The sequence below is a fragment of the Grus americana genome, chromosome 2, assembly GCF_028858705.1.
Source record: "Grus americana isolate bGruAme1 chromosome 2, bGruAme1.mat, whole genome shotgun sequence".
Classification (NCBI taxonomy): domain Eukaryota; kingdom Metazoa; phylum Chordata; class Aves; order Gruiformes; family Gruidae; genus Grus; species Grus americana.
The window spans coordinates 100,529,826-100,555,343 of NC_072853.1; the positions used below are offsets into that span (position 1 = coordinate 100,529,826).

A 25,518-nucleotide genomic window follows, 5' to 3' on the forward strand; every position below is an offset into this window, starting at 1 on the left:
TTCAGTCATGACAAGCGGAGAAATCTTGGCCACTTAAATTCAGTGAAGAAAAAATTTGGAGAAACATTAGATCAAAATTTAATTTTGATATCAGACTTACAATAAGAGCTATACAGGGCTCCGTTATAAGAAGAGTTCTGCTAATGCTTACTTTCTCCAGAACATTTTTGGAAAGCTTTTTTACAGAAGTAATAATCTATCAAAGATGTTTTAAATTCCTCATCCCCCTCTTTTATGAGGCCAGAGTTTAGGTCAATGGGAAGAGAATGGCAGCGGTTTGTGTAGATTCAGTCTCTAAAATTTCAGCATGAGGTTTGCTTATAGCACTTTACTGGTTTCTTTCAATTTACTTAAATGAGTAAGGAGTTTACAAACTATTTAATATGTCAAACTTAATATCATAGTAATAGGCCTACTGTAAGTCACTGCTAGATGGCACTGTTTAACTGTGCTTTCACCAAAATTATTGAAACATTTTTGAGAACCGTTTAAATTAACATTTAGGTTAAAAATGGCATTTTATTGAATTTTATTTTCAATTTAGTCACTTAATTGATCCCACTACAAATGATCTCTTGGCTTGGGGACTTATTTTGCGTTGTTTGAGAGGACTCAAAAGTTCAGAAGCAGCCCTAGCAAGTGAGGTAAAATTTTCCTGTGTTTCCCACACAATTATTAATAATGCAGAAGCATTGCATACATTAGGCTTGTGTAAATATCCTAGAAGATTAATCAGAAAAAATGAGATCCACCATCAGTTCGAATATGGTCACAAAGGAAATGAAGCAGTGATTAGTATAAAAGTCTTTTGAGATTAGAGGGATTTGTATGATTTTTGTTAATTGATCATCATCCATGTATGTTAATGCTAGTTACATGAACTCTTTATTTTTAGAATCTTAGCTAGGAAAGCTTAAAATTGTTGTAACTTTTTTTCTCTCTGTAAAATTGGATTTTTTGGCTTCAGAGTGACTGTGCCATATTATTGTAAGCACAGTAGTTGTTCATTTGTGGAAAATATCATATCCAAATAAAGCTTATGGGTGTGGTACTAAGACGCTTGCAATGTGATGCAGCCAGAGTTTTCTGTGTCCAATCAGGATGGCGTAAGGTTTTTTCATAGTGATAGGCGTTAGCAAGTGGTTTTCACTGTGCGGGAAGTACAGTATACTAAGCAGTCCGTTTCCTTTACTGTAATGGTTAAAACCACTTTTAGAAATTTTGGCAAGGCAGATTTTCATGATTCTCAGGTATGTACATCAGGAAAGTTTGCATCTTTTAAAGATGTGGATTCTTCCAACAAAAGAAGAAAGTTTGCTTCATCTGCTGCTTGTACTATGTGTCATTAAAAACCCAAACAAACTTGAAAGGGTCTGTGAAGTGCAAAAATGACATTTATGTTACCAGACTGCATGTTTTCTGCGTGCATGCATAAGTTTTTTTGCATTGTTAAGTATATTTTACTTTTTTTTTTTTTTGGGAAGTGGAAACAGATTTAGTTACTGAATGCTGTACTTGTCTCTTACTGTAATAATTACGTGGATTTGATTTACTTAATTATTGGGGGTATAGTCTTCATTTATTTCCTGAGATCTTGCTGGTTACTGTCTTTGTTCACATCTGTACTAGTGTATCAGTGATTATTTGCATTATGTGTATACATTTCTAGTTTGAATCACCTTCCTGGTGCTAATTGAAATCACTTGATGAATTTTTACTTGGAGTTCCAGGTGTGCTACCTAGCACACACTAAAGAGAAAATGGAAGATTTGGCATAGCATTTGATTCTTTATAAAACAAACAAATAAAAAATATTAGCAGATAGTGGCGCAGGGGCTCTTCTTATAGGAAGATTAACAGTACTTCTGCTTTCTTCAGCTGCAACACTTTATTAAAACCAATTTTTTTCACTGAGTTTTTGGGGAAACTTCATTTGTATTGAAGTGTTCTTACAAAGACTTTATACCAGAAGGAAACAGAAAATGTTTTCTAGCCATATATAATTTCCGAGACATTGAAGTCATGGCAATCTAAATTAGTTTATTACATGAGGCTGGATGGCAAAAGAAAGATGTTTGTATCTGTCAACAATGGAAAAGCTAAGATCTGTTGTCTTAGGTGAAAGTTTCCTCAGTTTAGAAAAAATACATAACTGTAATTTATATACCCATAGCTGCTGATTCCTGATTGTGATGTAGTGATTCTAAAGTAGTTTCAGTTTGAAATGTGAAAGAATTAGTTTAATATAACTCTTTTTCTTATTTTGCAGGTTTTCACAGCCTTTGATTTGAAGCAGTAAGGCAGCTTCTAAGATGATTTAGTAACATGTAGTTGGTTCAAGTTGAGATCTTTCCTCCTGTATCTCGATTAATTCGGTTCTGCAAGAAAATGGTTTAATAATGAAAAGAATGTTTTCGTATGAACTGATTTATAGGTTCTTATTCCTTTTGGAAAACAACTTGTTGAAGTATCATTTATTTTTATTTTTTTCTAGAGATCTATGCCTAAATTGTGATTCAAGAAAGTATTTTTAATTTAAGGGGTCTGCCTTTCTCATACTTAATGGACACTCAAAGAAGGAAAATTAATACAAACTGGAAACATTTTTCTAAACTTTGGTAAAAAAAGTTAAACTCATGTGAAGTAGGGTTGGGTTTTGTGAGATCCAAGACACAGTGAAATGCCTGCTAATTAGCAGCTTGCCCCTGTAAAACCCAGTTTTAAGCTTTCCTAGATGTATTTTTTCCTTTTCATTAATATAGTCTAGCTTTCTGTAAAAGCAATTCCATTCCTGTTAACACCTACTTCAGGTACCAGGAACTAAATCAAGTATACACTTCGATGTATAGAAAGTGTGGAACTAGTTAATGTCTTGTGAACATTAAAGAGTGTGTGACTTAAGAAACAAACTGTGTGGTATTTGATACCAAGTTGTACCCAAATACCTCAGACACATTTCAGTATTGAAAACACGTGTCATCTATGTTGCAAACTATATTCTCAATAAAATGATTCTTAAAATGAAAGATTTAAGGCCTGATGAATGAGGTGGTTTTAAGAATTGTTTTAAATGGAACACTCATATATCTTTCTATATGCTAAAACATATTTTTTCAACAGAGTCTACTGATTTTTGGCATCACTTTCTCTAGCATTGCTTCACAAATGTTTTCATTCTTGAAAACAGAATAGTGTCTTTTAAAGTGTCATTCTGGAATAAACAACGAAGAGACTTCTTTGGTAAAAAAACCCCAGCAAACAACTGTTAAAATGTGACTTTCCATCCTTGCTTAAAGATATGTTTTAGCTGCTACATCAAAGTGATGATAAGCAAAGGACTACCTAGGGAATGCTGAAATATCTATCAAAATAGGTATTCAAAAAGTGTTTTTACCATACATCTTTAGATACATAGTTTAGGTTCCTCAGTTAAGTCTAATTAGCTAAGTGAAAAGATACTTGCTTTCGTGAAGCACCCTCTGAAGGTAAGGAGTTCAATAGTGTTGGCTTTTTTCCTTTGATTATACAGGGAGTTCTGCTCCTAACTCATACACCTTAAGAGAGATCCATAGTCATTGGTATGAATACCTTTGTTCTTTCCACCCTAGTTATCAACACAGCAAGACCAAGTCTGTTTTGTTTTGTTTTGTTTTGTTTTTTTAAACCTTATCTTCCCTCAAATTGCATAAATCCCTTCAATGTTTAGTCAACCTTAGAGTTCTTCAGGGTTTTTGTGTGTATAGGTAAGCATGTGAAGTGTGTTAATAAGTTACAATGGAAAGTCACATGGTCAGGCTAGCCATATAGTTTCAAGTTCAGTTGAACTTCCGAGTTTTGTATTTCTTGTTAGTTGAGACTGTATTTGTTGGGAGGGCTCAGGATTTTGTTTCAAGTTCAGTGCTTCTACAATATACTTAGCTAACCATGAATTAGTTGATAAAAACTGTCCTTGTTCCAGTTCTGTTTTAGCAAGTGTAATTGCTATGCCTTTCTAACATACCTTGTGTAATGATTTTATCTTTGGATCCATAGAGCACCATTAAAGCAGAGAAGCAGGTACACAGTTCTTTGACACGTCCTATAAACTTTGCTGCAGAGCTGTCCATGCTTCTGATCATAGGTGGTAACTACTTATGGACTGTCTTGCCAGCTGCTGTTAAAATACTGTCTTTGGGAAGAGGCAGATGCAGTCCAGTTCTGTAATATTTATATACTGAGTAGTATCCTATATGCTAAAAGAAACAAAACAAACGTTGCAAGAACCACTTGGTGGGATGACACCGATCTCGTATTCTGTGATCCTGTGATGGAGTTGTGAACATGTTTGTCTGGAAAACCAGTGCTCTGTTTTATTGAATTCAATCCATGATGTCAAAATTCACAAATGCTTTCTTTTTGTGTCTTGTGAAAAGAATACTTCTATTAAGTTTTTTTCCCTAATTTGATGAATTTAAAATATTCTTAGTGATGTCCCTGTATGTTAGGAGGTATCTTGAGAGGATGTTTTAGTATTCTGAATGAATAGACAAAGGTAAATGTACTGGTTTATAACAAAAGTTCTATGCAACATGAGTTAATAACCATTATGTGTAGATTTTCTTACTGCTTTGCGATGGATGTTGGTCAATAGGAACCAAAATTATTTAAAATAGAAGTGCATGATAAGATTATATGTTACTAGGAGAAAGATGCAAATCAAATATACTTAGATAGGTTTTTAGCTTTGCAGTAGACAAACTAATGTTGTAAGTATCTGAGCTGGTTTGGTCAAAATAAAGTATAATGGCATATTGCCACACATAAGAACAACAAAGTTTTGTACCCAAGGACGTAAAATGCTCCTTTACTTCTGTTTACACTTGCAAGGACTCTACTCTGTGTGTTGAAAACTTCACAGGCATCTAAAGATGAACAGCTATTGTAGAAGAAGCTTAAACTCATGAGTCACCAGTGTTTATAATATTTGAATTTAGAATTCTAAAGCAGCACCTGTTATCAAGGTGCCATCCAATATTGTTTGGCTAGCGTGTACAATTCAAACTTGTACCACATATACACAGGAGGCTCATTAAATGTAATAAATTCTGTGTGGGATATAACGTTCTTTCTATTTGGCCTTGGCTAGAATGGGCATCGGTTTGATCTGATCTTATTGCCCAGTAAAGGGGTGAAAGAGGTCTAAGGGTGTCTGCTATGGGTGGTTTTCAAGAGACAAGGGATTAGGCTGCACTTTAAATTTCCCTTCTTGGAGTGTTAGTATGGGTACAGAGAAACAGGTGGTTTCTGAAACATGGAGAGAATATTTTTGGAGGTGCCATCATCTTGATGCTCCCTATGGGAAAGTTTAGTGCCTCTCTGGGAATAATAATTTAAAAAAAATAAAAATCTGTTCTTGCCATCAGTAATAGAATAGTTCTCCACTGTTTTCTTCAGATTTGAAGGAGACTAGGGATAAAGGACCTATTTGTGTTCTGAGTTAAAAGACTGATATCACTGTTTTCTTGGAAAGTATTTAATGCAGTTATCAGATGCACTTGAGGAACAAAATACAGTCACTGAAAAGTGTGTTTTTAAATGTTCTGTTTCAGGGTTCTTGAGTATTTTCTTATCCAGTTTATTTGCTGTGTTTGCCATAAAATTCAAGCTTTTCCTTGCAGTCAGCCTGGTGGCCACATCATCTCATTTAGCGGTAGGAATGAGGCTAGTAGGTGGCTGTGAAAGTTGTACGGCGTTACAGATAGCTAGTGCTATTTAAAGTTTTGTAAGAAATACTATAACTGAAGCACTTTTTGCACTGTAAAATGTCAGGTTATTTCTGGGCTTGAGTATAGTACATATTGACTACAAACAAAGAAACCCACCTCCAAAAGTGTAATATAAAAATGTTAAGTTAAAAACAACCAAACCACACACAAGTTCATGTTTACCCTAAAACTGTGACTAAATTGGTATCTTATCAGGTAATCTGGACTGAGGCTACCTTGACTTTGTTTGCACAGCTCTCCAATGTATCATTTATGAAAAGCACTCGGTTTCTGAAGTGACCAGAGACTAGTAGGGAATGAGCTTCACTTAACTTTTTTCATTATTTTAATATCTAAATTTGAGGTTATTTTGAAGAAGTATTTTGGTACCTTTCTTACTATCTAACCCTCGGTCGTGAATTCTTTGGTGGGCTGCTTTGTAAAGTGTTGCTAGGATGAAAAAGTATAAGTTATTCAGAAAGGGACATAATTGGTTTAGGTAAGGGGCAGTTCAGTTTTCTTCAGACTGGAGTGAAGGTGATCGAAGTACTTAGGTTGCGGCGATGTTTCTGTGTGGGAGCTGTTCAGAATAGATAGCCCATTGTGAACTTTTCAATACAGATTTTAATTAGTGTGCTATTCCTACCACCTGCTGAAGTAGAGTTGGAACGTCTGCTGACCTGAAATGAATGCACATGTTCAGTATTAATACTGCATGTCTGGATCCAGACAGCAATCTTTCATTTTGACATGCACATAGTCAAAGTAAATTAATGTTTAAAATCTGAAAGCTTGAAGTTCAGCCAGAGTGTGCATTCATAATTATCTTCAGGCTAGTTTAAATAGAAATGCATAGCGCTTTTTTATTCTTTATTTACAGTATGTAGAGGTAAAATTTGCGATATTAGTAGGTAAGTTAATTATGTTAACTTGTTTTTCTCCTACTCATGAACAGTATCTGTTAAAAGCCTTTAAAACATTTCAGTTATAGGGTTCAGATTCTGCATAGTTCAGTGTGCACTATGTGTTTTTTTCCTTGTATCTTGAACAATTGATTTGAACTTTGTATTTTCTAGTTGAGTATATACATGCAATTAGTCTTAGAAATTATTATTTTGTTACAGGAAGGTCTAAATCATTGTAGATTTTGTGGTCAGACAGAAAACTGCTCTCCTATCTCAGAAGAAATGTTTTCCAATGAACAGCATCGTTCAGAGATATGATTCTGACTACAATACCTCCTCCTGTAATTTAAGCTATGTATTTTTAAAGCTCTCAGAAGAAGATAATTAGTCTAAATACTGCCATTTAATCCAACCTTGCTCACACTACAGCAAAACGATTTTAACTTGTACATTTAAAATAGACCACAGTCCTACAGACAGCTGCAGCTCTAACAGCACTAACATTTTTATACTCATTTTTGTTTGATTGTAAGTCAAGTAAAATTCAAGCACTTAAGTACTTCTCAGGACAAAAAACTTTAAAATGTTCTAATACTGAGGTTCATGCAGTAATGTCTGCAGTAATGACAATTATTGGCAAGAAAGCTGAGTGATAAATGCTTCTGATATACTGCTATGCGGATTACTTTTTGCAATAACATGACAATGGGAAAATCTTCCCAGAGAGGCTGTGGATGCCCCCTCCCTGGCAGTGTTCAAGGCCAGGTTGGATGGGGCTTTGGGCAACGTCGTCTAGTGGAGGGTGTCCCTGCCCATGGCAGGGGGGGTTGGAACTAGATGATCTTTGAGGTCCCTTCCAACCCAAACCATTCTATGGTTCTATAGTTCTATGGTTCTGTGATTCTTTGATTCTTTGATTCTTTGATTCTTTGATTCTTTCCTTTTTGTTTATTAAAAACTAATAAATAACCCCGATGATTAATGAAGGTCATGTTCACTGATTATAAGACTGAAAAGCCTATTGGTACATCATCCATCTTATTTCTCATGTTGAGACTATAATGAACCAAGTCCAAAGCCAGTACCTGTAGAACTGTGTTCAGTTCTAAGTAGTGCAGATAAGCAGACACTGTTTTTAAATCTGAAACTTAATGAGGACATAAACTTGTAAAAATCAAACAAACAAACAAGACTACCCCATCACCCAAAACCCACCTTAACCTACATAGAATTATAAATGAATATAAAAATGTTTGTGTTGGTGTAACTGCATCTGCATGTTGATTGCGTTTGTATCCGAAAGAGGTGTCATCCTGATACTGCGTTTTGTTGTTAAGTGTCTTATTAGTAGATTCACAGAAGAAATGTGAACACCGATAACCTGTAATAAATGGGCTCTGAATGGGGAATTTTGCTGCTGACCAGTGAAGAATTATTTTTTTCTTTTGAACTCATGATTGCTGACCCTCTTGGTTGTCAGGAGTTTTTCTTAAATTCTTACAATCTCTTTTGCTATGATACTTCTGCAGGTGAAATAAAAACCAAACAAACAGCCAGCCGGGGATCAGGCTATTGGTACGAGTACTTCCATTATGCTGTCTCATGTTCTGTCTGTATCCACATCTTAAGTTATTAGTCTTTTTCTATGGATTTTTGTTCTAACAAAAAACCTCAGAATTTCAGACTGAAAATGTGAATCAAGGACACAGAACACTGCAGGTATCTGGAGTAATAATGCTCAGTTTTAACTATTTCTCATCTCAGTAATTAGGTGATTCAAGTCTTCTGCTTAATATGGCATAAATCAGCAGAAATTACTGTTTCTAAACCACCTTTTGTGCCTACTTCTCCCCTGCCCCCCCTAACCCTTGGTGTAAAACAAACATTGGATTTAAATGTAAATTTTTCTTGTGTGACAACTTTATGAAGAGAAAAGCATCTAAGATGGAAGTGTTAATACAGAATGTTTTATGACTCTTATTCTTAAATTCAGTACAGCTATCTTATGTGCAGCTTTTCCTTCCTGTTCCTCTGAAGCATCAGATAGTGGTCATCACAAATATGTAACTATTAGTATCTGCCTACAGAGTAAATTTTTGTGTGCAACAATAACTCGAAGTTCTCTTCAGCAAATGTTACTATGCCTTTTGCTATGGTCTGACAGGCATGACCTACATTTAAGAAAGCCCTCTGGGTCTGTCTGGTTCGTTATTGTCTACTTGCAGATGCTTCTTCATAGATGGCTAGTTGAGATGCTTTTGCCAACCTCTAGATATTTTTGCAACATTTTGGTATAGTGGTTTTGCAGATTCATGCTCTCCAGTAGCAAGAGCCTGACTTGCTTAATAGAATTTATGTGGAGCTTGGTTTTAAGCATCTTTCTAATTGCAATATTGAGAGCATTTTGATTTTTGTCACTGAGCTTCAGGTTGCTCTGGGTTGTTAGATGAAAGTAAACATATATTTACACATGAAACGTCCAGTCTCTATTCTGAATTCTGCTCGAGAGTTTGTTTTCACTGTTGGAAATGGTGTTGCATATAATTTAAAGGCATTTCCCAAACCGGGGCGGGGGGTGTGCATTTTTAATAGTGAAGGAGACCACCTCATATTTTCCACTTTAGTAGTAGGAGGCTGGTTGCTGTAACTGGCATAACCTTTAAAGCTAGTAATGATCTTTAAATTAACCAATACTGCTTGTGTTTGAAATGCTAATCCAACAGACTGTATGGTTTGTACAATTATTAATGCTCTTTGTCTATGCTGCTTAGTAGTTAAGAGGTTAAGCAGTTCACAGGAGGGGGGGGGAACCAAAAGCAGTTTGCGTTTTGTCAATTTTCAACTTCAGATATCAGTAAATCATTGCAGCAGCCTTCCTTATCAGTTGTTTGCACAAAAAAAAAAAAAAAAAGTGGAATGGGGGAGTGGAGAAAACCTGTTCGAGTTGTGTCTGAGGGGACCATCTGCTGTGGTTCCCAGTGTTGTCAGTGTGATAAGGGATAAGCTGTGTAAACAGAGGTACCACAAAAAAAGGCAGGGCCCCGTTCGGGGAGGCATATGTACAATTTGGATTTGAGTTGATAATGGCCTTAGAAAGTCAAGGGACTTATACTCTAAGTCTGTTAAGCAGAGGAGTGATGTATTTAATCTGAAACTCCAGATGTAGCTTATTAGCATGAGTTTGCCTTTGGACTAACTTCTGTAGCTTTCTTCTGATTTATTGGAACTTCTACAAACAGAAAATATGCATGAGTTGCAACGGATTTATAAAATACAGTTTTTTCGTGTTTTAGAAACCTTCATTAGCTGTTTGAATTTGTGCTTAATCAACAAAATAGATTAAGATTTGAAGAATTACTGGCAGTTGGAAGGGACCTTAAAGGTCATCTAGTTCCAACCCCCTCTGCCTCCACTAGACCAGGTTGCCCAAAGCCCCATCCAGCCTGGCCTTGAACACTTCCAGGGAGGGGGCATCCGCAACTTCTCTGGGCAACCTGTGCCAGTGTCTCACCACCCTCTCAGGAAAGAATTTCTTCCTAACATCTAAATTTACCCTCTTTTAGTTTAAACCCATTGCCCCTTGTCCTGTCACTACACTCCCTGATCAATGGTCTCTCCCCAGCTTTCCTGTAGGCCCCTTCAGGTACTGGAAGGCTGCTCTAAGGTCTCCCTGGAGCCTTCTCTTCTCCAGGCTGAACAATCCCAACTCGGCCTGTCTTTATAGGAGAGATGCTCCAGCCCCCTGATCATCTCCGTGCCCCTCCTCTGGACTCACTCCAACAGCTCCATGTCTCTCTTGTACTGGGGACCCCAGAGCTGAATGCCATATTGATACTAAATGTTTGATTTTGGGGGAGGAAATAGCCAGGTGGTTACTTGGCAGAATAAGTGGCCCATATGAACTGAAATGGTCAGAGAAAATTTGTGACTATTCACCTGGCCACAGATGTCCCTAGTGGACCTGAATTCGATGTGTATGTCTGAAACCTTTGGAAAAATGTAAGATAGAAACAGAGCGCCTCTTGCAGTAGGGAGGGGGTTTCCTGAGCCTCTTGTTAGTCACAGGTTGGATGCTCATTGCAAGCAGGGTGGAGTGCAGGTGTGTTTTGCTGGCTGCCAGTCCACCTGCAGTGTAGAGCATGCTCATGTATCAAAGAACCATAGATCTGTTTGGACTAAGATAGACATGTGTTACTAAAGCCCCTGTAAGTAGCTAGTTCCACTTTAAATTTCTGTATTAGTGTCACTGATGTGTCTGGTTTTATGGTGACTGAAGTACTGGAAAATGGGGAGGAAGCTTGCGTTAAAAATAAAGTTAAAATTTTCAACAGTTTCTGGCTACTTAGGATAGTGGTTTAGGGGAAATAGAGGCACAAGCTGGGTTTGGGTTTTTTTGTTAATGTTATGAAGCTTTTGCAACTAAGATTCCTGTAGCCATCTATAACAGCTGCTAGGGATGAACTCTTTGGGAAGACAGCATATAGAATGATGTTCTGAGGGAAAATGAGTATCACAAGCTGCCTACTACTTGTCCAGGACTGTCTCCCTTTCCATCACACAAACTCTCCCCTCTCATAGCTGTATTGAGAAGTTAATGATTTCTTCAGTCAGTGATGATGTGTGGAAACTGAAGAGGTGCCAATACCTTTGCCTTGCTAACTGCTGGAATGTGATACGCCACATTTGGGGAGACTTAGTGTGGGTGGATGTTGGCCAGCGTGTGTTGGGTGTGTGGTATTATTCCTTTGGGGAGGTAATAGTCGCCAGAAACTACTACCCTCTGTGAGGTGGGTGGTGCCTGGAGTTGGAGGTGCAGAGATTTGGAACAGGCTGGAAGCTGGGGTCTGTATGTGGGAAGAGAAAGTGGAGGTAGGGGCTCTCAAACCTTTATGGAAAAAAAGGGAATTGTCAAATAAATTTAAAAAAAAAAAAGTATGAATGTGGCTGACTTATAGGTCAGTTTACTTTCTGGTGACTATGTAAGATGTGACTATTTATATTGCTTATTAGTGAGCCACTAACAGTATATTTTCCTAACTTTGGGATCTGGCAGGTTTATAATAGCCCTGTTTAAAATATACATGCTGCTTTCTCTGATGAATGCTCACAGACCTTTCTGTGCTGGGCTTGACTAATGTCCCTGCTGCACATGCAAGTAAATACTGTCAGTATAGGACAGGATTTATTTGTAACTTTTCTCCGTGGTGCCCAGTGACAGGACAAGAGGCAATGGACACAAATTGAAATACAAGAAATTCCATTAAAACATAAGAAAATACTTTTTTTTTTTTTTTTACAGTGAGGTTGATCAAATGCTGTAATATGTCTGTTGAGGTGTGGAGTCTCTATCCTTGAAGACATTCAAAACCCAACTAGCCACAGCCCTGAGCAACCTGCTCTAGTTGCCCCTGTTTTAAGGATATGGGTTGGACTAGATGATCTTCAGAGGTCCCTTCCGACCTCAGCCACTTTGTGATTCTACAAAAAAACTGTAAGCTTCAGAAGATATTCTAGATGAGGAGGAAGATGTTGGGGAGAGGAAAAAAGACTTTTTTTCTTGTTATATGTTTTTCTTCTGGTTAGCTTCTTGCCAAAATTTTCTTTCTTGTTTGTCTACATTTTTTTCCAGTCTGTGGGTCTGCACTGAGGTTACTAGGGTTTGACAAGGTGTCTTTACCTCTCTTGTGGAGGAGGGAGGAAGGTTTTCTTGCACATGTGGGAAGTGGGGGAAAGCAGAGGAGAATTTCACATTGCTTTCCTTCGTCCCATGGAAAGTGTTTCTAACTCATTTTTAGGTAGTTCTTACAAAGGTAAATTCTGTACTAACCTAGTGCTACTGTCTTTGTCACTTTTTTTTTTAATGAAACTGCCCAAGTTCCAGTAACAGTAAGGGGAAATGTAATTCTGTTACCATTTCCTATAATGGAAGTTATGATCAAAACTTTAGAAATACTGGTTGGAAGAGTTGCTTCAACTTTTTCACTCTTTGAGTTCCGGCTTGGATATTGATAATGTGTGAAATACTATTGAAGAATGAGAAAGAACTCAAAGTGAGCACAAAGTGTTTCTTAAAAATAAACTTTCTGAATGCTACACTCTCTTTATTAAACCAATTGATGTTTCTTTTATACTGTTTTCAGTTTGTGGAGGTTTTCCTCTTTTCCTGACAGCCTTTTTCCTTCTTGGTATAGGGACCTTCACTTTCTATTGTCAGGGCTTAGTTATACTTTTATTGATTCTCATCTTGATGGAATATTATACTCTGCAGAAAGAGTTTCATATGTAAAGTTTTCCACACAGGACTTTGACCAAAATTAGTGGTGCACTTCCTAGGTGGTAGAAGTTGCTGGCTTTTCTTGGATGTTGCAAGAAGAAGATATAAAGAGCTTGTCTTTGTGGTAGAGGATGTGTAGGAAATAGCTCACTGCTGGTCTTATCCCTGTTAAAAAAAGAGTAAGATTAGGTCAGGTGCACAAAATGTGACCCAGAGAATTTAAATGGATACTTCTTCATCACCTGAACAAGATGAATAGGTGGATGTATTTCTACATTTTGCTTAAAATGCTGATTTAGCATATTTTCTTCCTCATCAGCAAACATCTGGTATGCTACAAATAACCCACTCTCCTTAGGATATAAAAAATAAGTGCTTTAATTGAGATTCTACTTAAATATATGCAAACACTTATGAATAAATTGGTGATTTAATTAACAATGTTTTATTAATTCTTATACAGTTAGATTGATAGAAAGCTTTTGCAAACTGAATTAACTATGGAATTATTTTACAGGTTGTGCCTGTGTCATCTACTGCATGCATTTCTAAATGCTTTCTTTTGCTCTAATTTAATCTTCACTTAGTATTTCCTTATTATTTACTTGAAATTCCATGCATTATGAAACAATAGATTCTGCTTCACATAGATAGCAGAACAATATTTCAAATCTGTCCCTCTCTGAGGTCTGCTGCATTAAAACATTAAGTGCCAGAGGAAAATGTTGTGGGTCAGATGCATTATTTTTTAATCTGATCTGCTATGGACTTTTGAGCTTTTGTAGTGGGTTTTAAAGTCTGTTTACCTGCAATAACATATGTTAGATGCTTGTTTCTTCTTAAGCACATCTGTCCTAATTATGTTGTAGTTTTTTCATGTTTTGAAACAAAATATTGGAAGCTAATGTATTAGGCAAAACCTGCACTCAAGCTTCTGTCTGCTTTTTCTTACTCGAAGCAATAAAGTTAACCTTTCCAGGCATTATTTAATGTGGTAGAGACCTTTAAATAGTTTCAACATTGAGTTCCATTTTCTGTTTGCTCTTTTCCACAGTTTCTGCAGTTGTTCTGAGATTTGCTGCTTCAACTAATAAAACTAATTAAAACTTGAAGAGTGTAGTTTTTGCTTTTACAACTGATTAATTTGGTTTCCATTAAAAGTAATTTCCAAATGAAAGGTTTCAACCTGTTGTATACCTGGAGTATTCTGACAGCATAAGTTGTCTTAAAGATGAATCGTGTGTGGGACAGATTGCATGCCCTTGCCTGACTTGACTGGTGGAGAAGTGTACGAATAGAGGGGACTGTGGACCAATGGAGAAATAATCTTTAGGATGGCTCCTTTTTTAATATTCTTTCCCCTTTTAAGTCATCTTTTATTTTTACTGATTTAAAAAATTGGTGTTTGAAAGATACCACAAAATGTTATCAATTGGCTTCTTTAATAAGACAGACTAAAGAAGTTTTTATAGATAGAATAATTTTAAAGGAGTAATGATTATCAAACTGAAAAGTCCTCTTATCTTGAATTTCAATCTGTTTCAAAATTGGTTAGGGTTACTCAACTATTGTATGCTGACATAAGTAGCATATTGAGAGTTTTGGCAATAGAGGAACAAAAATGATCAAATAGTGAAAATGTGCAGTCATAGACTTACCTTCACTGCTGTTCCAAATCATGGCCGTCTGATTTCTGTTGGTGGTGGATTGAAAGGAGGAGGTGATTGGCACATGGATCCTTTCTTCATGGTAGCGCAGCTCCAGTTTTCAGTACAGATGTAAAGAGCGGCGTTGCCTGCTGAAGTGAGTGTTCAGGAGCTAAGCGGGCTGATTCTGTGTAGCCATAGCTGCAGTGCAGCAGCAGCGTAGGGGAACAGGCAGCTCACAGCCACCGCGCAGTGTGGCATCGGCTACGGGAAGGTTCCTTGAGTCTTTGGTGCTGTGCTTCACAGCTCCCTGGCCTCATGGGCAACCTGTTTGTGTATCAGCCCTCGAAAAGCTAGGAAGAAGTGCTTATTTTTAAACATCGGTCCTGTATTTCCAGCCTTCTTGAAATACAAAGAAAATATCTTGGAATTCTATTTTTATTCTAGGATATAAATATTTGATTCTGTGTTCTCTGAGGTAGATGGATCAACAGGGCATGTACGGCCCCATGACCTTGATTAAAACACATAGAAAAAGTTTTGTTATTCCTTTTAAGGCTCAAAGCAGCTTTTCCCATTTGCTTGTCTTTCATTTACAAATGATAGCAGAGCTTTGGAACACATTGCTGGGGAATCTGGAAAACCATTTATTGTTTGGGGTTTTTGGGTCTTCATTAAATAGTGTAGAGAACATGATTAATCCTTTATGTACAATCTACCACAGTGGGCAGTTTCCTAAAACAAAATTTAGCAATGTTGACTAGAAATTCTGTATGTTTTAAAAAAAAAAAAAAAAGGTGAAGAGGGATTGTTCTTTTTAAATGTTTGTTGCTTCTGCAGGAATGGGGGGTGAGTTTGGTAACTGCTGCTCACATTTGAGTATAGAGGACAGCTCTGTACTGGTTTTCAGTTTGTGAGTAGACTATTTGTGGGGGATGTTTGGGGGGAGACAGCTATTTCCATGCGGAGGAGAGGCAGGCAGACGCTATGCATGGGCAGTGGTGTATATCTGCATTGGAGAATAGGAGGGAGCAGGGGGATGAAAGTGGCTGTGATTAGGGAACGGAAGAGCGGGATCTGGAGTCTGGTTTATGTAACTTGGGGTGCCCCAGTGCTGTCAGCCTAACCAGCTCTTGCACCAGTGCAGTTCTGCCAGTGCACAAGAGCTTCAGTTAAACTGTGAGCTGCATGATGCCAAAAGCCATAGCTTTAGATACTACTGTTTCAGAGTGTACCAGTTCTTAAAAAGTGTGCATAACTAATTTGTTCACGTTTTGAATGATACAGGATTTTAACAGTAATGACAGCATTGTGGTCTGGATCCTTCATTTCATGCCATATGTCACACTTGTAATTTAATTCTGAGAAGTGCTTGCAAAATGATTTAAAAGTGCTTTAAGTACTTGACAGCACATCATCAGTGGGGGAGAAGTCAGTTAATGTCTGTGTGAATTCCCTTCTAGCCCTTTTGACTAGATTATTCAGCACCTTGTTTTAAAGACAGATGACATGCAAGTGTCTTCTGAAAGTCAATTGTGTAACTTGAAATTAGAAAGTAGTATGTAAGTATTGTCATAGAATGGTTTGGGTTGGAAGGGACCTTAAAGATCATCCAGTTCCAACCCCCCTGCCATGGGCAGGGACACCCTCCACCAGACCAGGTTGCCCAAAGCCCCATCCAACCTGGCCTTGAACACTTCCAGGGATGGGGCATCCACAGCTTCTCTGGGCAACCTGTGCCAGTGCCTCACCACTCCAACAGCAAAGAATTTCTTTCTGACATCTAATCTAAAGCGACCCTCCTTCAGCTTAAACCCATTATCCCTTGTCCTGTCACTACACTCCCTGATAAACAGTCCCTCCCCATCTTTCCTGTAGGCCCCTTCAGGTACTGGAAGGCTGCAATTAGATCTCCCTGGAGTCGCCTTCTCTTCTCCAGGCTGAACAACCCCAACTCTCTCAGCCTGTCCTCACAGGAGAGGTGCTCCAGCCCTCCGATCGGCTTCGTGGCCCTCCTCTGGACTCGCTCCAACAGCTCCATGTCTCTCCTGTACTGGGGCCCCCAGAGCTGGACGCAGTACTCCAGATGGGGTCTCACGAGAGCGGAGTAGAGGGGCAGGATCACCTCCCTTGACCTGCTGGTCACACCTCTTTTGATGCGGCCCAGGACATGGTTGGCTTTCTGGGCTGCAGGTGCACATTGCCAGCTCATGTTGAGCTTCTCATCCACCAACACCCCCCAGTCCTTCTCCTCAGGGCTGCTTTCAATCCATTCTCTGCCCGGCCTGTAGTTGTGCTTGGGATTGCGCCGACCCACACGCAGGACCTTGCACTTGGCCTTGTTGAACGTCATGAGGTTTGTATGGGCCCACCCCTCCAGCCTGCCAAGGTCCCTCTGGATGGCATCCCTTCCCTCCAGCGTGTCGACCGCACCACACAGCTTGGTGTTGTCAGCAAACTTGCCGAGGGTGCCCTCGATCCCGCTGTCCATGTCGCCGACAAAGATGTTGAACAGTGCCAGTCCCAGTACCAACCCCTGAGGAACACCACTCATCACTGTTCTCCACTTGGACATCGAATCGTTGACCACAACTCTTTGAGTGTGACCATCCAGCCAATTCCTTATCCACTGAGTGGTTGATAGCACCAGACAGAACATTGGGATGCATGACACAGCGTGAAAGATTTGTGCCTCCTGCATAGTCACCTTGCCAGAGGGCCTATGCAGTGTCACAACTCCATGGTTAACATCCATCAGACACATCCACTCTCACAATCTATAACCCCTGTAGCCTCAGCTGAGCTCCTAAGGCCAACACACAAAAAGCTCAGTGAGTTGTTGGACATTGACTTGTACTCTCCCAAGCTTACCAGCTATGCTGGGTGGGCGGAGGTGGTGACAACTGTAATTAAGTGTGGTCTTCCTTTCTTTGTCTCCCTGAATGCTAAATAAAGGGCAGAAATTTATTTCAGTAGTCTAACGAAAGAGTTTCTTTCGATCATGAAGCTGTAGATTGCATTGAGCTAATCTTGCTGGCACCTATTTAAGCATTTTTTGAAAGATAAGGTATACACACATCTTGCACAATTTTATTTCTAACTCTTGAAGAGATCTGCCTCCAGTTTTTCTTCCGTATAGTATGAGCACAGATTTAAAACAAACAAACAAAAACCCAAACAGAAAACCCACTCAAACCCACTGTTACTGGAATCTGCACTACTAGGATGGGATTTGAGATCTTTCTGGGACTGGCAGTTTTTGTGGGAACTGAGCACTGTTTAAGAGGGGAGATTTCAGTTTCAGAGCTTTTACTTGTGTATTTATATATAATATGACAAGTGTCTTCTGAAATTGCACAATTTTTATCAATTATGCACCAAACCTTAGATTATGCCACAGGACTTGCTTCTTTCCAGTTAATGCCTTAGGCAGCTTGGTGGGGAGCCTGTCTTTAGCAATGCCATGCAAAGGATTAAATGTATTTTTTATAAATGTATAATAAATTAACTTCCTGATTTGAAAAATACCATTACTTAAATAAAAAAAAGCAGCATGGGGGGAACTTACTGTTTTGGAGAGTTCATTTTTAGCGTGTGTGGTCGGAACTTTGTTTTTTGAATTGCTAAATAATGAATGGCTCTAAAATCAGATAATGATTGTGTTATGAAAATTTCATTCTTGTAGCTTCCAGTTCTGAAAGCATTTGCTATTTAAGTGATGTGAATTTTGAACACATTTTGTAAGGTTTAATCAAATAAATCTTAATAGACTATTGAAAATGTGGTTTACTAATGTAGTAACAATTCAGGAAAAAAATAATATTTCTAGTTTTTCAGTTGTGTCAAACTACCAAAGTTATTCATTACTGAAGAAATTCTGCCTATCCTCTGAATTGTGAAGCAAATATTTATTGGTTTTTGGAGATGTGCACTTCTTTGGATTTTTTTCCATGGCTAGATGGGTTTTCTTTGTTTATGTCAAGTAAAAGGGCAGAGTCTTTCATTGCTAAATAGCTAATATTCTCAGAAATTTTGACTGTTAACTGTTTACATGACAAATTTTGCTATGACATGTTGTCTGGCCAGAGGTTGGCACAAAACAGTTTTATATTGCTGTATTCAATCTTTTGAGTTCTAAAATAATTCATTTTGTGTACCTTTTTAAAAAATTCCACTGTTTATTCTATCATAAGTAGATGCTGTTACTCACCAATTTTTTTGTTATTAAACAGATCTGGTGTTTATCTGCAGGATTTTTCCTGCAAGGTATCCGAGGCACAAGAGAGTTTTCCTTTATTTGTTTTCTTCTGGATTAATAAGCCCTGAAGTAACAGGGTAAAAATATGTCTGTTCTTCATAGTTAAGGCATCCAAGTACAAAGTAGTAATAACGAGAGAATAGTTGCCCCCCTGCCTGCCATCTGTGATGGCCAGCTGCTGGATGGCAGTGCTTTGTATTGGAGGAAAGGCAGGCATCTGACCTGTTTTGAGATGAAAAGCTGGCGTTGGGAATGCTGCTCTGCAGGAACCTGTGGACTGCCTCGGTGTACTTCTGTGGGGCGGGTATCTTCTAATGTAAGGTACAGAACGTGAGGAGTTAAATACGTGGTGTTTATATTGACCTGCAGAGAGGGAGTAGGCTGCCCAAGGGGGGATGCTGCAAGGAAATAGCACTTTCCATCTATATCCCCTGGGGTCTAGTGTTCAGAAGCAGGCAAGTGGCTGTCACTCGTGCACGCGTAAAGGCTTTTCCATGTGTGTTTGTGGAACTCATGGGTGGTATGTGGAGACCAACACTTGAATTCTCACTTCTTTGGGCAAGGTGGTCCAATGATGGCCTTCAGGAATGACCACCAGACCTGCCGCCTTGCCTGAGCAGAGCTGCTCTGCTCCTCCCAGAGCTCTCTGCTGTGTCGATGTGTGACCAGCAAGCAAGAGCACTGAAATAGTCATCCACCAGAAGTGGCTTAGATGTCATCATATTACTTCCCACGGTGCGGAGTAAAAAGAAAAGAGGAGAGGGGAAAAATATAAATAATCACATGTGATCCATTGGCTTTCTGTGAAGACTGGAATCTCCTGCTGAGGTACAGTATTGAATAGTTGTAGGCAGTAAAATCTTAATTTATTCTAGATAAATTTTCTAGGAGTGAAGTTCTAGTTTTTTGTGGGTTTTTTGTGTTTTTTTTTTTAAACAACTGTTATCGTTGATGGATTATTTCCTTAGTATATTCAGACAGCATTTGCATAAGCAACATGTCAGGACTTGCTTCAAAGTAAGTTATAGGATTGTTGGGGAGGCATAGAGGGAGGAGAGACAGGAGGAGCATGCTGAAGAGGAGTGTTCACACTGATCAGGAGTCTGAAAATGCTTGGTTTTGTGTGGAATGTGCCTGTTTTGAAAGATGGTGAAAGAAAAAGCAAAGCCTTCTTGAAAGTTGCTTTTTTTTTTTTCCTAATCATATCACAAGGACCACAGTTACCAAAGCTAAAAAGCTAGTTTTTCCTTCTCTTTAAGATGATAATAATAATAATAATAATAATATCAGGTTTATCAGTATGGTGATTTGTATGTAGTCATTTGCATTTATAGTTTGATTGTATTTTGTTATTTTCTGTTAGTGCATGTGGCTTGCTCTTGGTGAGAAATGACTAAGTCTTCTGTGGTGCTTTGGTGGTCCTATGAATGCTTTCTTTTTTAATTTAAAATGGTCCCTATTGTTAAAGTGATGGTATGAGCAGTATTTTCTGAGTTACTGGACAGATACAGCTAATTAAGGGAGCTGTGGAAATGGATTGTAGAGAATGATCGGTGAGAAAATGCTCAAAAATGAGGGTTTCACCTCATACTATGGCAGAAACATTGAAAGGAATGTGGCTGGTTGCAGAATTGTGTTGCTACCGTTGTGGCAGGCAGCTAAGATAAAACCACAAAAAGCTAACATGTAAAATACAATGTTCTTGTATGTAAACTTAGCTCCTGAAATTCGTTACTGGAAGTATCTTTAGGGCCAAAGATTCAGGAATGAATTCTGTGTTCATAAATAAGAAAGTGGTTTCCCACCTCATAAATCAGGTGAGGCACCATTACCTATGGCTCTGGAAGCAGCTTCTTTTGTAATTCAGTGGCTCTTACATTTCTGACCCCTTCTTCTAAAAAAGCCTGTGTGCCCTTCTGCTAGACAAGAGAGACTGGCTGTGACCAGCATGTCAGTGATTAAGAAATTGCTGAGTAAAAAGAGCTTATCCTACTACCATTTTCTTTGTATTGGCTAATTGTCCAAAGAGTATGTGGAAGAAGCTGTAAACGACTACCTGTTATTCAGGTAATATTCTTGTAATTTTTGCAGCTTTCAGTGTTGGAGAACAAAGAAATGCCTATTTTATCAAATCATTGGGTTTTAACAAACAGCAGTAATATTCAGTAACAAAATACCGTATTTTCTTCTGTGAAAATTTGTAAGAAAATGTATTTTCTTAATGGAGAGTGAGTATTTGTTGGACAGTTTCCAAGTGATTTCTGTAACTTCATAGATGTAACGCGTGGCTGTTGAGAAGAAGTTAAAGCTGTTCATAATGCTTAATATTTGCAAGCTGTACACACACCTCTTTTATGCTGTACTGCGTTTTCTTTCTTCATTCAAGAAATAGGCGTTGGACTAAAGTTTTTGGCTTTTGTATTCCTAAAACACGTAACTGTGTGTGAAGTACAGTAGACTTAGGTTGCCACTGCCTGATCCCAAAGCCGACTAGAGAAAGAGATTTGCAGATCTCCTGCATTATATCTTTGTACCTGTACCTACACCTCATTGAATGAAAATACGAAGTAAAATTTAAGGTACCGAATCTGCTAAGTGTAGCCTATGTGTGGTATAAAAGTAATTTCAAACTGGCACATGGTCTGGTGTAGAGCAATGGGGCTGTGCTATCTAGCACTAACCCCCTCATGTCACGTATAGTTTCTAAACTTTTTAAAAATCGGTTGTTAAAGCCAAACAAGACTGTTGATACTTTTTGGTGGGCCAAAAGCTTAGGGGATGAAAGATGGTGACAACACCTGGGTAGGTCCTTTTCCTATAACTGCTGGGGTGACGGGAGGAGGAAGTGGTTTTTTTCCCATTAGTACTTCTGAGAGCCTTCCTTTGTTTTCAGTCCAAAATACAGATTAACATAAGCGACAGATGAAAAGTTAACCATTAATTACTTGGTAAACGAAAATAGTTAGGAATGACTCTTAATGCATGAAAATGCAAAAATTAAGAATCTGCAAACGTTTGTGGTAAACTTGCACAACTATTGAAGTATATAAAGAAGTATACTTTGTGGTTAGCAAAGAAGGATTTTGGTACGGAGGTTGTAATTTCTTCTGAGACTGAAGTTTAAAGCAGACTATTATTTTATTACATGAGTTGGAAGTTTGATTTTAAATTGTGCTTCTCCACTACAGTAAAATAGAAATCAAGTAGCTTTACATAACTGTGCTTAACCTCGAAGCCTTGCTGTCTTCCTTTTCAAACGAAGCTGATACTCAAAGCTGCTTCAAAGCAGCAGTTATCCTAAAGATAACATTAAATGTTTGCAAGTGTTGAAGTGGTAACGTGTTTTGTGGCTAGTGTTGTTGAAAGACTGTAATGGTTAGGATTTTGCTACTATTTCTGTGGTGGCATAAACTTCAGCATGTTTTACTTTATATATTTTGTCAGACGCAACTGTTCACAGTTAAAATCGTTTAAAGAAAAAATTTACTTTTTAGAATTTTTTGTTCTGATTGAAGTGCTCCGTTATGTCAAGTGTTACAACTTGGAAGAAGAATGTAGGCTTTGGTCAAAGGAGGAAAATACCCATTCTTCTGCAATGAAGTGTTAATTGAAGTTTTTTCTGTGTTTTGGGCCATTTTTCAGCTTCATCAAGCTGCTGGTCCCAAATTAATAGAATGTTAAGATTGGAATGGAAGATAGTGAGGTTCATAGTTCCAGTTAGGAATGATGTAGAAAAATTGAATTTTTCGTCAAAATAAAATTGTAACTGGAAACATTTCCACTGACATTTAGTGAGATTTTTTAAAAAACATTTTATATTGATTATAATATAAGGGGGGAAAAAAACTATTTAGAAACAGTTCGTAGAACTGTAAGGGTCTTTTTCACTTTTGCGTGAAGTGATGTTTAATGAAATTTTAAGTGTTTCAGTTGCTGTATTTTCTTTTCCAAACGGAAGATAGATTTTCTGTTGAGCTTCAGTATTGATATGTTTGAAATATTTAGCACTGAATTTGAAAATGCAACGATTTGACACTTAAGTACTTTTTTTAAGTAAAGGGAAATGAAACTTATAGTACCATGAGGTAAACAATTTGCTAGTGCAGACTTGATGGAAATTAATTTGAGTGGCTTATCCTGCCAGCTGATCGACGAGGTGGTTCTTGTACTCAAAGATCTGCCAGAGTTACTGTGCTTTGATGTCTTACCCTTGGAAACTGAGCTATAGTAACGTGCCCGCGCGTTTGCCTGCAGCAAACATATTTAAAGCATTGGCTTGAACCGTAATGGCACACTAGCTAGGGAATGCGTCCGTGCTGCCTGTTGACGTACAGCTTTATTGCCAATAATCTACTTTTGTGTACCAGTTATTCTTTGTAAATAGCACTGAAGGTGAGACGGCACCTTCAGTAAATCAGTTATCCTGGGAGAGGGTGTACAGTAAGTTTGAAAAGTTTCAAGTGCAGATTTGAGATTGCCTTTTGACATTAAGTTACAACAGATGTTGGATTTATTCCAAATCCTTAACAAGAGATGGGGGTTATAGTTTCCACTTGGCAAGTTACCAGCCTAAAGAAAAAGGCTTCTATTCATGCTGTTATAATGGAAACTATTCTCTCTACCTTAGTCTTCCACAAATGCAGCTCATTTAGTGGATAAAAATATCTCCTCATATTCACAGATTTCAGTCTCCTGGTTATTCATAGCTAGACTGATTTGTGGCAGTTTCAGAGGTCTTGGGCGACACAGGCAGATTTATACAATGGTGAGAAAGCCTCCTTTGAGGCTTGACCGATACCTTCTTGTGAAGTAAAAGGAGCTGAAGTAAAATCTGGTAGTGGACTTAGCGAGTCATTTGTCCTTTAAGCAGGAGTGTAAAATTAATCTTGCAGCATCACCTGCTGTACTTGGCAGTGCAGGGACAGCTACCGGGCGGCAGCTCTCATGCCTGTGTTCTGACTTCTGGGCTGCTCAGTTTGTGCAGGGAGGCCGGGTTACTGGAATGCTGAGAGCAGCAAGATACACTATTCTTTTTGGCAACTTCATTGACTACAAATGTTTTTAATTCTGCATGTCTATTTTTGTTTTTCAGAGGAAAGCCCCCCGAGGGCTAACCTAGGCTTGCTTGGTGCGCCAGGATTTTTGTGAGAATATTGTTGCCTCCTCAATAGGTGATGTTGCAGTGGCTTACGGAGATGGAGATCTCTTATGATGTGAATGGCAGGCAGAAATGTAGATGTTCTTCAAGCATCTTTTCCTTTAGACATTTCATGCCTTTTCTCAAGTCAGAAAGTATTCAGATATGGATGAGGTGTAGGTGGCTCTAAGGGTATATTGAAAATTTTGTTTGGTTTTGATGGCACTATTTAGGCTTTTTTATTGAGACATGACCAAATTTTATCTGACTGGTGTGAAGGTAGGCCTATTGGGTATCAAAAATAAAGAATGAAAGAAGTTCAAAACTTTGTTAGTAAATTACTTAAATTTATCTTGAGTGGAGGTTGAGATTCAAAGCTGTCTAAGCTTTGTACTCCTTGGCAGCAGAAATGGACAAAACCCCCAGAAAACCCAACCAGCAAAACAAAAGAAAACCCCAAACCCCCAAACCAAAACATTTAAGCATCTATCAAGTGTGTTCATGATAAAGTAAGAAAAACATTACTGGTATTTCTGATTAGTTGATACTAAACAGTAGATATGCAGACAAACAAAAGTATGTACATAAAGCATCTTGAAAATAAATTACATGCCCATGGCAGGGAAGTTGGACTAGATGATCTTCGAGGTCCTTTCCAACCCAAACCATTCTATGATTCTATAAATTTGCTCATTTCTATTTTGGAACAGCATGCATTAGCAGGAAGGGAATCATTAAAGAAGAGAGACAGTTCTGAATTACAGTCTTCTGACAATAGCAGTTAAGCAAAATTCAGTGAAGAATGACACAGAAAGCAGAAGAGCCTTTGAGTTACTGGACAGTTAAGCATCAGATTTTATTTCAAACTTTACAGTCCAGTGTGCTTTTGCAGAGGCCAATACTAGCCTCAGCACTGGAACTTCACAGTACTACAGTTCATAGTAGCTTTCATGGTCTTTACACCATTGACTAAAAGTAGGTCATCGTCTCAAAAAGAACTGCAGCCTACATTATTTATAACTGCATCACATTGCCTGCATAGCACATCTTGGCAAAACGAAGGTCAGTAATGACAGATATCTCCTATCATGGCAGAAAAATGTGAAGTGAATTTGAAATGTGTAAGAAACCCTTAATAGAAAATACATGACTTCAGTATTAATCTGTAAAACCTGGTCTAAATGATTCATATACAAATCTTTTTGATTAAGTTTTCATGACTTTGCAAATTTTAAGCTTTATTCAGTCTGTTTGGTTTGTTCTATTATATGTTAAACATACATGCTCTCACTTTCTGACTTTTTAATTACACTGGAAGGCAATTGCATTATTCCTCTGAAGTAGGAGATGAAAATGGGGCACAGCAAGTGTAAGGAAAAATTAGTAAAATCAAAATCTGTAATTCTAAATTATTTTTTTTCCCTACTGAAAGCTAGTTAAAAGTAGTCCACCACTTCTGAAGTCCACCATTTTCTTAGTCATAGGGTGATTACTCCTCTTTTGATGAGAATATGTTATTGTATGTTTAGTTTCATTAAACACTTCTGCTTCAGT

General features: G+C 38.1%; 1 protein-coding gene across 6 annotated transcripts in view; it reads left to right on the forward strand.

Annotated features, from left to right (window-relative positions):
• The window catches only part of CDKAL1 (CDK5 regulatory subunit associated protein 1 like 1), a 450,261-nt gene that overhangs the window by 29,638 nt on the left and 395,105 nt on the right, over positions 1 to 25,518 (forward strand). The gene's annotated exons all lie outside the window — the stretch shown is intronic.